This window comes from Cryptomeria japonica, chromosome 3, assembly GCF_030272615.1.
Source record: "Cryptomeria japonica chromosome 3, Sugi_1.0, whole genome shotgun sequence".
Taxonomy (NCBI): Eukaryota; Viridiplantae; Streptophyta; class Pinopsida; order Cupressales; family Cupressaceae; genus Cryptomeria; species Cryptomeria japonica.
The window spans coordinates 573,879,224-573,893,375 of NC_081407.1; the positions used below are offsets into that span (position 1 = coordinate 573,879,224).

The 14,152-nt window shown below is 35.0% G+C and overlaps 1 pseudogene; it reads left to right on the forward strand.

Moving 5' to 3' along the window:
- Positions 1-822: 822 nt before the first annotated feature.
- The window catches only part of LOC131075706 (oligopeptide transporter 7-like), a 32,003-nt pseudogene continuing 18,673 nt past the window's right edge, over positions 823-14,152 (forward strand).

Genomic DNA, 14,152 nt, shown 5'->3' on the forward strand with positions numbered 1-14,152 from the left:
CCATCTTTTCTTCTCCATCATTTTGGGTTTTCTGTCAATTAGGAGCACATCGGACATTAAAAATCTGATTGCTTCTAAAATCTTCCTCTCAAGGTCTGAGGGCACATCGGACTTTAATGTCCGATGGCCCTCAAACCCTTTTTGTTTTTCCCCCTCTTCCCTCACCTGCATATCGGGTTATAAAACCTGACATGCAGACTAATGAGTGCAGATCTCTCTGCATATAAAGTTCGATATGCTGGAGGGTTAAACCTCACATATCAGACTTTAAAGTCCGATATGCAAGAGGAGATTGTCCAATTGACATAAACCTGACATGACAATTGGTTGCCTCTCCCTAGCACATTGGACTTTAAATTCTGATGTGCTGGTCTTTTGAATGATTTATATTTGCACATCGGACTTTAAAGTCTGATGTGCTAATTATTTTTCCTAACTTGCACATCGGACTTTAAAGTTTGATGTGCTGATGACTTCCCCCAATTTGCACATCAGACTTAAAAGTCTAATATGCAAGTAAAGATGTTTTATCCTTGCACATTGGACTTTAAAGTCCGATGTGCAAATTTTGACTCCTAAGGTGCAGATCGGACTTTTTTCCCCGACCCGCCATTTTTGACTGTTTTGCTCCCAAGCATGTTCATAGTCTGATTTTTTGATCCAATTGATAAAAATTGGTTTTATTGATGACGATGACTATCAAAGAAGCTAATCCTCGGTGTTAAATGTAGTAATTTGCAAATGTCAAGACCCTCTCATGACAAATCAGAGCCTTCTTCGAGTCAGTTGGAATCTTCATTGGGTAAAACATCAACAAAGAAGATGAAGTACAAGTATGATAAAAACTTGAATTTGTACCCGGAGAGCTCAGTAGATTCAAACATCAAGGAGATCAAAGATACAAAAATTGGTCATGTTAGCATGCAGTAATTTGTTGACCGAGTTGAGAAAGCTCCCTCTTGCCTAAAAAACTTGATCAAATATGAGTTGCACAAATATGCTTCCTTCCAGTTGCAGCTCAAGATCTAGATTTTGTGCTTGCAGTGGTGGATCACTTTGATCCAAATACAACATAAGTTAAGGATGTTGATCAAACTGTGTTCATGATTTTGGACAGTGTTTTCAAAGGTTCTTCAGTCGAGGAAATGGTTGATATTTCTCAACAAAGTGCTCAGGAGTACTATGAGAAAAATGAGGTCAAGTGCAAGAAAGTAATTAATATAGTGTACCTCTCTGCAGCTAGGAATTCTACCACCTCCCGATGGCCTAAACACTTCCATGCAAGTGACTTCAATGAGGAGTACAATGATATGGTCACGATGTTGTCACAGGTGAAGGGTTTAAAAGACTCATTATTTCCAAACCTGGATCTGCTATTACATGAATATAATCAGGAAAGGGGCTGCAAGGATTGATTGGGGTGAATATATCAGTGATGCACTCTATGCATAGTTGAAGGAAGTCAAAGTGATATTGAAATTCTATATGACTTCTTACCTAGTATATGTAGTTGCTTCTATAAAATAATATCCAGGTTTATCTACCAAAGGTGACAGGAGGTTAGTACCTATCTGGGAATACTCTGATCAACTCACAATCAAGAATCAAGGTAGTCATTTTAGAAGAGTCAATGATGCCTTCTTTGTTGTGTGGAAGTGAATGTTTGATAAAATCCTGCAGAAGAAAAGATTATCAGAGGCTACATATAACAGGGTGTCTCATTTTGGATGTGTTTTTCTTCAATTTTCAACATTCACTTACATTCGGATCGAATGTCTCAGGTGAACCCTTCATTTTACCAAGGTATCCTTCTGATAAGATCATCATCATGGAGTTGTGTCAGTAACTAATCTATGTGCATGAAAAGCAATCGCAAGAACATAAGACCGGATTGAAGTTCCTAGAATCTATTGGCAGGTACTCAGTTTTAACTAACCCCAAAGCAAAGAACATGGAGGAAGAGATACAATGGAATACTATGAGAAGATTCAAGGCACAAAATAATTTTGATTTTCGTGGCATGAAGAATAAGCTCAAGAGAAACTACACCCATGTTTTTAGATTCGAGGATGTGTGGGCAGATTGCCAAGATGAGGAAGACATAAGAAGAATGGATTTCAGTCGCCTTACCCTAGAGCAGATTGAAAATCTAGATTTGGCAAAAATCCCAATGACCATGGAAGACACTGATGACATAATAGACCCAGTCTATTATGAAAAGAAGATTGTCAACTCTCCACTTCCTCCAGTGCAATGGTAGAAAAAGGAGAGTAAATCTATCACTCAGACAATCTCTCCCATCCTGGCAAATACTAATTCATGGTTATTGAAAAATAATCTTAGAAAGAAACAACTTCCTACTAGTTATGGAGATGATGATAATAGTGATGGCCTGATTGGTAAGACAGCTACGGCTGAAACAAGAACCAAGGGCAAAGAAGATCCACAAGTATCATCCTCAGCTCCTGTAGTGCAATCTAAGGGGAAAGGACCCAAAATCAAGTTCACAATTAAAGGGTCTAAGAAAGGTGAGTGGTCCTCAGCAGCATCTGAGACAGACAAAAAGGAATCAAAACAGCAGCCTGCTATAAAAACTGATAAAGAGAATGAGTCGGAAGAAGGTGAAATTCCTCATCAAGAAGAAGCACGGGATGAAGAGCCAGCACATCATGGAGAAATCAATATCCCTGCCACCTCATAGGCACCTACACATCCAGAGGTTATTATTCATTCCATTGAAACTGACTCGAATCAAGAGGATGAGGGATTTGAGGATGAAGGGTTAAATTTGGACATGTCATAGTCGGAAACTGCCCAACAATTTTTTGCATTATCGAATTTTTCCAGTTTGGATGATATTCCTTCAGCCACCATTGAATCTTCAATGTTGGATTTTCCTGAAGTTATGCAACAAGCATTTGTAGAATAGAAGATGATGACTTTACCTTCTACGGTGGTCATAAGAGAAATTCCATCTCTGGTAAGCACTGAAGATATTTCCACTACAGCGGTCATAATAGAAATTCCACCTCTAGTTAGTACTGAAATTATTTCCACCACACCTTCCACTCTCCCCTCTGTGGCTGTAACTAAATAAGGGTCAACAACAGCAACTGTTACTACATCAGCAGGTATATCACTGGATACTTCAGCATTGATATCAATAAAAACATCTACAACTGCTACAAGTTCAAGCCAGTTTGCTCCTAAAATACCAAGTGATGATCAACAAGCAGCTACTACTCCACCCGCCAATCTAGAACTACCACCTTGGATGGAGGTAGTAGCACCCAAGAGGAAGAAACAGGTAATTTCACCTGATGAGTTTTATTTTGAGCAGTTGGTTCCTCCAAAGCCCAAAGGAACAAAGAAGTCAAAGACTATCTCTCAAGTGTTAGTCGATCTAGCTACTAAAAGAAAATATGTTGAGGTCATGGTGTCGTCATCAGATAAGAGTAAAGATAATATACAACCTGAAGACTATACCATGCAAACTGTAGACCTAGGAGTAGAGACGCATGAGAGTGTTAAGCTGGATTCTCAAACGGCTTTTAACTCTTTGTTACAAAGGTTTGATCAAGAGAAGGATGAGAAGAATGAACTAAAACAGAAGTGCGAGCAATTGACCAATGTTCTTCTTAAAGTTACACAATTTTCCCAGGATATTGAGCCCATAGGTTCCTCAATGGACATTGAAGCTCTTAAGAAAGTTGAACATGTGGGAACTAAAGGTCAAGTGGTGGATGAATGGATCGCACAATTGAAATCAGAAGGGTCTCATCTTCTAAGTTCAACAATCGACTTATTGACTGATTTTTAAGTTATCCAAAGTCACATGAAAAGTATCAAGACCTCATTATCTCAAGAAATTGAAAATATTCAGAAGAGTACAACCCTTTGGAGCGAAATGGAGGACTTCAGAATAGACATCCTCGTTGAAAATAAAATGATTCCCACAAGATAAATATATCCAAATCTTGTCACTATTGTCTCACAAAAAAGACACAATAAGATTGATGATTACAGAGCTAGATCGAGAAAGGAAGGAAGGCGATGATGAGATTGATCTCATTTCTGCCAGAATTGCTGACTTTCCTTGTTATCTATATGATGACAATCAGAATCTTGTTACCAGTGATGCCATCATGCAGGATTTTCTTTCCTTAATAGATCACTGCACGGGGAAATATTTCTCACTAAGTGCATTCGACAAGTTACTAGAGATCCAAGTCAGTTTTGAAGTCCTTGCATTCATGTTGAAAGATGGAAAAAAGAAATATGTGAAGGCAGAAGATGCAATTTCCCATGTTCGTGTAATCACAGATTCTACCCCAATGTCAAACCAAGTAGAGATGGAGGCCATCTTGACTAATTTTGAAGAATTCCATAAATCAAACGAGGAGGAGAAAGATGAATAAAGTGTCCCTTTTTGACATTTTCTTTTCATATAGTTGCATTGTTAGATGCTGCAAGTTTTCTCGCAACTGTATAATTTCTTTATGTTGTAGTTGTAGTCAAGTGGGATTGTGTAGTTGAATTAGTCAACTGTGCCCACATTTTTCTCCACTCTTCTTATATATAAGGAGGATCCTCATTTGTATATTTTATCTTTGATTATGCTAAGCAAAACTCTGCCAAATTTTCTCCTCAACTAAGACTTTGAGCTTTTGTTGTGAAGATTTGGTCAAGCAAATAAAGAAAGCAATTTTATTTGATCCCAAACTTTGAGTTGTGTCAAAATTTGTTTATATGAGTTGATGTTCTTACATTCATGACATATATTTTCTTGAATTTCTTTATATGGGAGGTATTGTTAAGTGGGTAAAAGAGCTCTTGAATTGTGAAAGTAGACTTTGTGCTCCTTGAATATTTGGGAAATTTTCTATTGTTAAGTGATTGGTAGGAGGCTTTGTATTGCTACTACTGCTTTTAGTTTTGAGGATTAAGGAATTATGCTTGAAGACTTTGAGCTGCAAGTTGAATTTCTTACCATTGTGATAATTAGTTAAGTTAGTGTTATATTCAAGAAAGAATTTGTGCTTCTTGCTTATAAAATCTTGGTATAGTTTGTTGGATTAATTCGTTCATTTCCTTAAGTATCAAAGTGATAGGGAAATTGTAACAAAGTGGAGGGAGAATACATTAACTCTAAAAAAATAGTTATATGCCCAAAACTAACCCACAGATTTTAATTTCTTATTAAATAGAGAAGAAATTTTAAATAGAACCTCCCCTTGATGAGAGGAGAGATTAACTTCTCAACATAGTTGTGTGTGAATCATATATTTTGTCATTGGTACGCTAGTGACAAAATATTCACCCAACAAGATTTAACCAAAATTGTCTCAGCCTACCATAGGATTTGTACTTGCTCATGCATTTTGTTTTTCAAAAATATTGTGTATTCTATGTATATGACATGTTCAAAATGGTCAAAAATTGAAGAAAATCATCATCTAAAAATGAGCGAAAATCTAACTTGCTGAAAAATTTGAAAGAAATCCTTGAAACATAATCAGAATAGCACTTTTAAGCAGCATAATAGTGCTTTTATTTCATAAGTTAACACTCTTTGCCAAAAGAGTTAGCACAAAGGCTTTTCCACATCTAAAATGAAGCATATCAAACCAAAATTTTAACATTATTATCAAAATACTTCTTGAATAGATTTGTCTCTAAACTATCGCACCTTTTCAAACTAGTTCAATAACTGGGTCACTAATCCAACAGACTATTTCTGAAGGGTTTCCATAAGCATAAATATTCCACAAGCTATTGATTCAAAACATGTTAAGTGCAAAAATCAACATCATTGTCAAGTTTCTCATTAGGATATATCAAATCCTCTATCACGAAGCTTGATCAATTCATCTGTGTTCATTATCTTGGATATATCTTTCCTATTTTTAACATAGGTCATATCAAAATCAGAATTGCACTAACCTTGGAATCAAACAAACTTGTAAACTATCAGATGCTTATATGACTTTTAAGTATCGCCTTAAGAAAAGAAAACCCAGTTATAAAGCTACTCAGAAAAGAATAAGATTTTGGTATATCAATTGCGAGATCTTATTAAAACATAGGACATTCCTACACCATTTTCGTCACTATTTACATGGTTGTGGGACAGAGTTTGACAGAGTAATTTTGCAAGGACGTGCTTTTCAACAAAGAGACGCTTTATCACAATGAACAAACAATACTGGTAAAATAAACAAAGCATATCTTCCTAAACCAATCATCACTTATTGAGTTGTCCTTTGGAAACTTAAAAGAAATTGAAACAATCACATGCCAATTTGGACTAGAGCTCAATGCGAACAACTTAGAAAATAACAAAAACAAATGGAGGAAGAAGATAATCCGATGTTACAAACTTTTGGGTATACCATTGTTGATGAAGAAGCGGTCAATAACACCATTAGAGACCTTGAGAAAGATTTCAAATTTGATAGACTATTGGAAAAATTATTGGCAAAACAAAAAGAGAAATATCTTTTGATGTTGGCAAAATCAGGAGCTAAATTGCCACAAGACTTTAACATAGAAAGCTTGAAACAAGATGTGGAGGCAAGTAACACCAAAATGCAGATGATCCAAACAACGAAGATGTAAACAAAGAAAGTCATGAAGAGATGAGAAAAGAACTTAATGACACAAGAAAAGAGCGTAGTGATAAAAGAACTTACGAAGAAATGAGGAGAAACTATATAGATAATTTGTTGTTAAACCTTACTCAACAAATGCAAACTCTACAACAACAGATACAAGATATGAAAAATGGAACAAGCTCCAAGAAGTATTCATTGGAAGATATATGCCCATATCCTTTCGATAAAAATTTTAAATATGGTACCATTTCCACAGCATTGCAAGATCCCTAAATATGACAAATACGATGGAAAATCTGATCCTCAGGATTACATTAGGGAGTTTTGTACTATGAGTATGGAATTTGCACACGACGAAACTTACCTGATGCGTCTTTTCCCTAGGAGTTTAAATGGACAATAAATGGAATGGTTTTCAAGATTACCATCCAGAATCAAATCTTTTGAAGAACTCGTGAATAGATTTATTTTACAATGCTCCTACAATGTAAGGAATGAGATAACAATGTTGGATTTATGTAATATTAAACAAAATAATGGTAAATCTTTTATGATCTTCTTACAACAATGGAAATGGATGTTTAATAGGTATCCAAGAGATGTACCTGATCAAGAAAAGATGGATATATTCATTGATAATCTTATCAGTGAAATGAGTTATCGACTAAAAATGCAATGTCCTCCCTCCTTCGCCAAGATGATTGAGAATGGTCTGAAAATAGAAAATGCGATGGTAAAGAAAGGAGAGCTAAAAATTTACAATAATTCTTACAACAACAATAACAACAATGGCAACAATGACAAACCCAAGTTCTGGTCAAAGAATAGGAATGTCATCAACGGAGGAAATGATGACAATAGTGCTACAAAACAACAACCAATTTTTAATCTATCAAGTCAAATCCCAAACAATAACAATCAAGAAAGCAATAAAACCAAGTCTTTCTTCTCCAATCCTCGCAAGAAATTTACAAACATTAGAGAACCATTGGAATCAACTTTAAAAAAGCTTCTTGCAAACAAATTGATTGTTTTACCAGAAGTAAGAAGTTATGAACTACAAGTCAAGATTTGATTAAAAAAATTGCACTCTATTTCAAATGCACTATCTTAGAGAACATATGCGCTAAAACAATTGTCAAATGCACTAAACAATCTGTCAAATGCACTAACCTACATTACAAAAGCGCTAACCTATGTTCAGAAGCGCTAACCTATGTTACAGAAGTGCTAACCTACTGTTTGAATGTGTTAATTCATTATTAAAAGCGCTATTCTATTGAAAGAAAGCGCTAACCTATCTAACAAAAGCGCTATCAAATTTCACAAATGCGTGAAATTGATTTACAAAAGTGTTAAACTAGTTCTACGAGAATAAGATAGGATATTAGAAAGATAAGCTCAAGGCCTAAGCCCACGGTGGGCGCCAAAATGTGTCAACTTGAATTTCATCATCAGAATACTACCTGCAAAATATTAGTTTCACAAAATACAAAGGAAATCCAAACTCAACCAGTGAAACTACATGAAATTGATGTAAAATAAAAACATTGTTATTACCTTCATGACTTACGTCTCATTGTGTCCTAACTCCACTATTCCTGGTTGCAGATGGTGTGCTCTCATATAAGAACTGATAACTTCCAAGATGGCATATGAAGAATGGACTGATAACTGATAGTTAACTGATACTATGATATGCAATGCTAAATGACTATGCTAAATGATTATGCTATTTGCTTCAAGATTAAAACTCACGGATGCATAAGTTTTCACAAATTATTAGCTTTGAAAACTAACTTGAAGACTAACTTGAAGACTAACTCTCTCTCAACTCAAACTCCTAATTTTATAGACCTTGAGAGGATAAGACAATGTGGCCCCAATCAACGATCATGATCAGATCTACAGATTTGGCTGGCTGTGAACAAAGGTGAAGGTTGAGAGAAAGGGGGAAGGAGAAGACAAGTGTCACTCATCTCACCTTGATTGGGTTGCTGACTGAGGAAATCTAGGGATGGTTGGAGAAAATTTAGGCATGAGAGGACAAGTGGACTCAAGTCCTTCCTAAGATGTAGGGATGTTGGAGAGAATATAGAAGAAGGTTATGAAATATGTGTACGTACACAATATTTCATTAAATTTGGAGGTTGGAGATAAATAATGAATTAATATTTAAGAAATATTAATATCTTTAGCCACGTGTTGATGAGTTGGCAAAGGGAAGATGAAGTGGAGATGGAAGGTGAGTTGGAAAAGAGATTAAATCATTTAGAAATTATTTAATATTTGAGACTATAGGATAGAAGAATAACCATTAGATATTAGATATTCAAATGATTGAAGGAAATAATTAAATATTAGATATTTAATTAATTGATCAAAAGAATAATTAAATGTTGGATATTTAATTAATTAGAGGAATAGGATAGATGAATTAATTAATAAAACATTTCAATTAAATTAATTAATAGAAAGACACGAAATGAATTAAATAAATTAATCTTTTCAAATTAACTATTTAATAGAAGAATAAACATTAAATAAATATAAAATATTTATTTAATCACTCATAGTCATTTTTATGTGTATACATCAGGTTTTAGATTGAACCTCTCTTACAACATTCTTCTAGGAAGGCCATGGATTCACACCATGCAAGCAATTCCTTCTACATATCATCAATGTGTAAAATTTTCTCATGAAGGACAAGAGGTCACTATAATTGCAGACTCTAGCCAATATTGCAATAATATGAAGCCAACACAAGATACAAGAGTTCAACATAACAGAGAATCGGTATATCCTACCAAAGAGATCCAAGAAAAGTTATGGGAAACCTTTGAGAAAAAGCTCAAATTAAATGATGAAGGAATGGGAAAATATTCTTTGCATAATTTTCCACTTTCACCTAAGTCATATGGAAAGCCTACAAATATCCAATCAAAGACCTCAGAGAAATAAAAAGACATGTTTAATGGAGCATTTGTTAGAGCTGGAACACTTGAAGAACAAGCTGAAGACAATGACATTCTTGGTTTGTTGTACAAAGATGAAAATAAAACTATAGCAACAGCTGCAGAAATCAATATTCTCGTAGAACAATATGGCAATGGTTATAATATCATGCAAAAAATGGGATATGAAGGAAAATGACCAATTGGTAAGCGACATCAAGGTATTTCAGAACCTATTTGTTCTCACTCGCAATCTAAAGAAGATAAATCAGGACTTGGATATCTAAAATCAAATCAAAAGCAACATAATCATCAATAGCCAAAGTGGAGAAAGAAATCAGTATCTAAAGAAAAAAAAAAAGGGCAAGAAAAGCTACATCAAGCAGCATAAATAGTATCCAATAAGCAGAAACAAGAGGAACATGAGAAACAAGTAGAAGAGATTTCAATCAAAAGAAAAGAAGAATCTTGTCAACAAGTTCAAGGAATATGAGAAAGTGTAAAATCTAAACAAGATATTCTAGAAGCAGTGAAAATCGAGATGGCAAAAATCAAGGAACTTTTTGCACCATACCACATTCCTATGTGGTATAGTAGTATAGTCCTAGACAATGGTTCAGAGACAGATTCAAATGAATATGAATGGGGTCCAGAAGTCTCATCTAGTATATCAAGTGAAGAAAAAAATGAAGAGAAAGTAGCTATCATAAAAGAAGACTTGTCTATTACAAAACAAAAGATGGAGTTAGAAAGAAGACAAGAAGAACTCAGAATCCAGAGAAAAGAGGCATATACAAGACAACAAAAGAAAGAGGATGACAAAGACAATGAAGTAACGCCACAAGAAGTACAAATAGATATGGATCAAGCATCTGGAAATATCATATTTCTATCAAATAAAGAGCAAGATGTACCAAGATATGGCAGAACCATAGAAGAACTAAGAGATAGTCAAGTAAGATTGACTATTAGTTCAGAAGAAGCTGAGTTTGAAAGAAGACAAAATCTAGCAAAAGAATCCTCTATATCATCTGCACAAGTATGTCAACTTCAAAATGCAAATGAATTTATTGAAGATAATCAAGAAGGAGCTTGCAGTACTAAAGACGTGTGTGTTGATATAATCCATTCGTTTAAAAGACAAATGTCAGATGAAGAACCATTTGAGTGTGAACTACAAAATACTAATACCGATTTTGTTAGAACTAATTGGAGAACACTTGGGAGAGATAATCCTCAAGGTCATTCTATCTATGACATTACCTACACTACGCTAAATTATGACCATTATGTCATGAACTTTGAAGCACCTAACGTTGATAATGATTATGACTTACCCCTTCTTCATCTTGAACTAATTGATTGGGATAATCTAGAAAACCCTGAATTAGATGTCTTTTCCAATGATCATGACTTAGTTGTGTATCTTAATGTTGTCGAACCCATAACACCTAAGATATCTTCCATTGTGGAATCAAGTAAAATTTCTTACAGTCAAGAGAATGTCAAACTTTCCAGTCGCAAAATTGAAATAAAACAAGGAAAGAGACCTACTATTGAAAACTATTTCATGGCAACACTAGATCAATCAAAAGGAAAAATAAAGGACATATCTAACGGTGAAAACCTCTTTGAGGCGCCAAAAAATGGAAAGTTTGACATCCTCCCTGCGTATTTTTAGGAGAGATCTGCTATTCTAATAAAACCAATAGAAGCAATAAACATTGGCACATCAAAGGATCCCAAGATACTTCATTTTGTTGCCTCATTATCAAATAAAGAGAGGAAAGAATACATAGAATTCTTCAGACAAAGACAAATAATTTTTTCTTGGTCCTATGCAAACATGCCAGGACTTAATCCAGATCTTATTATGCATCATCTCAATGTGGATTTAAAAGCAAAACCAGTTAAGAAAAAGCTAAGGAAGATGCATCCACACATCGCTCTTCTTGTAAAATCTGAGCTAAAGAAACTATTAGATGTGGGTTTCATAAGACCTATTGCCTATCCAGGATGGGTTTCAAGAATTGTACCAGTGTCAAAGTCGGATAAAAGCATAAGAGTCTGCATCGTTTTCAGATATTTGAAAAAAGCATGTCCCAAAGATGATTTCCCACTACCCAACATTGATATAATTGTTGACTTATCAGTAGGGCATGAGATGTTTTCATTAATGGATGGCTTCTCAGGATACAATCAAATAAGAATTGCCCCTCAAGATAAAGAAAAGACAGTATTCACCTATGCATGGGGTACTTATTGCTGGAATGTTATGTCATTTGGGCTTAAGAATGCAGGAGCGACTTATCAAAGGGCTATGACAACAATTTTCCATGATATGATGCATACATTTATGGAAGATTATGTAGATATACTTGCAAAATCTCATACAAGACAAGAACATTTGAACATCTTAAGAAAGATCTTTGATAGGCTAGAAAGATATTAGTTGAGATTAAATCCAAAGAAATGTGCATTTGGAGTAACCTCTAGAAAACTTCTTGGGTACATTATATCAGCCCATGGAATTGAAGTAGATCCTGAAAAAGGTCAAAGCCATCATGGAGATGGAGTCACCTAGGAACATAAGTCAACTGCGATCTTTACAAGGAAGATTGCAATCAATCAGAAGATTTGTCTCTCTATTGGCAGATAGATGTCATCCATTCACTCATCTTTTACATAAGAATGTTCCATTCAAATGGGATCAAAAATGTGAAGAGGCTTTTATGCAAATCAAATAATATCTCATGAATCCTCCAGTACAGGTATCACCAATAAAAGGGAAACCATTGTTGCTCTATATCTCGGCGACAAACATATCATTAGGCACTCTCCTAGCTCAACATGATGAAGAAGGAAAATAAAGAGCAGTGTATTACATCAGTAGAACACTTGTTGGCTATGAACTGAATTATACATCAATAGATGACATTATATGCTGACTTATTCTGTGAAAATAATAGCAAAGATAGATCCACTAAAGTATTTGTTGAACAAGTCAATTTTGATAGGCAGATTAGCCAAATGGGTTATGATACTGAGTGAATTTGATATAGAGTATGTCGATCGAAAAGATATCAAAGGACAGGTCATTGTTGATCAATTAGCTGAAGCACCTTTACAAATGACATACCATTGCACATTGAATTTCCTGATGCAGACATTCTGACAGTAAGTACAAAATTTTGGGAATTGTACTTTGATGGTTCTTATACACAATATGGATCAAGCGCAATAATTTTATTCACCACACCTCAGGGACACACAATTCCAAAATCATATAGACTGTGGTTTCCATGCACAAACAATACTACAGAATATGAAGCATTGACGATTGGGCTCAAAATGGCTATGGAATGGAATATCAAGGAATTACATGTCTATGGTGATTCATAGCTTATCATCAACCAATTTAAATGACGATTATCAAACTAAGGATGACAAGCTCATGCCCTACAAATAGCTGGTAGAACAGTTTAAAGAACACTTTGAAGAAATATCATTTACTCAGATCCCAAGAAATGAGAATAAAGAAGCAGATGCAATGGCTACAATAGCATCTCTCTTGCAGAATCAGGAGAATCAACAACATTACAAATTCCTCGTGAAAGATATCTTAACCCCTACCATTAAATCCCAGCATATCTACATGATTTTTCATATATCGAGAATCAGCTAATCCTTATACGACCAAGCCTATCAGTACTTAAAAGATAATATCCTTCCTCCTGACCTATCCCGCAATCAAACAAGAAATTTTATCCGTCAGTCATCCCGCTATACTATTATTGTCGATACCTTATATAGGCGAGGTCTAGATAGTACTTTATTGATATGTCATGAACAAGAAGAATTTGAGAAAGTTCTTAACGAAGCTCACGCAGTTGTGGCACACACTCAAGTGGATTAACACTGGCTAAGAAACTTCTTCGTATGGGTTACTATTGGCCTATTATGGAGAGAGATTCATTCACATATGCCAAGAAATGAAAACAATGTCAGATCCATGGGAATCTCATTCACGCACCAACACAAGAATTGTATCCTATGGCCGGATCATGGCCATTTTCTCAATGGGGCCTTGATTTGGTAGGAAAGATAAATCCTTCATCCTCTAATGGACATATATTCATTATTACTACTACTGAATATTTCACTTAATGGATTGAAGCAGTACCTCTGACAAAAGTGATAGGAAAACAAATATCATCATTCATCTTGAATTATATAATTTGTCGCTATGGAGTTCCTATGACCATTATCACTGACAATGGACGACCATTTAAGAATCAAGATGTGAAGGAACTATGTGAGAAGTTTCATATCCAACATAGGTTTTCTACTTTGTATTATCTACAGGGAAATGGTCAAGCTGAGGCATCAAACAAGACTATCTTGAAAATCTTGAAGAAAACAGTCAATGAAGCTGGAAAAGACTAGCACATTCAGCTAAATCCTTGTCTTTGGGCATATCGAACCAACATCCACACACCAATGGGGGAAACTCCGTATTTCTTAGTCAATGGATCAGAAGTCGTATTACCCATAGAAGTGGAGATACCTTCTCTACGGGCT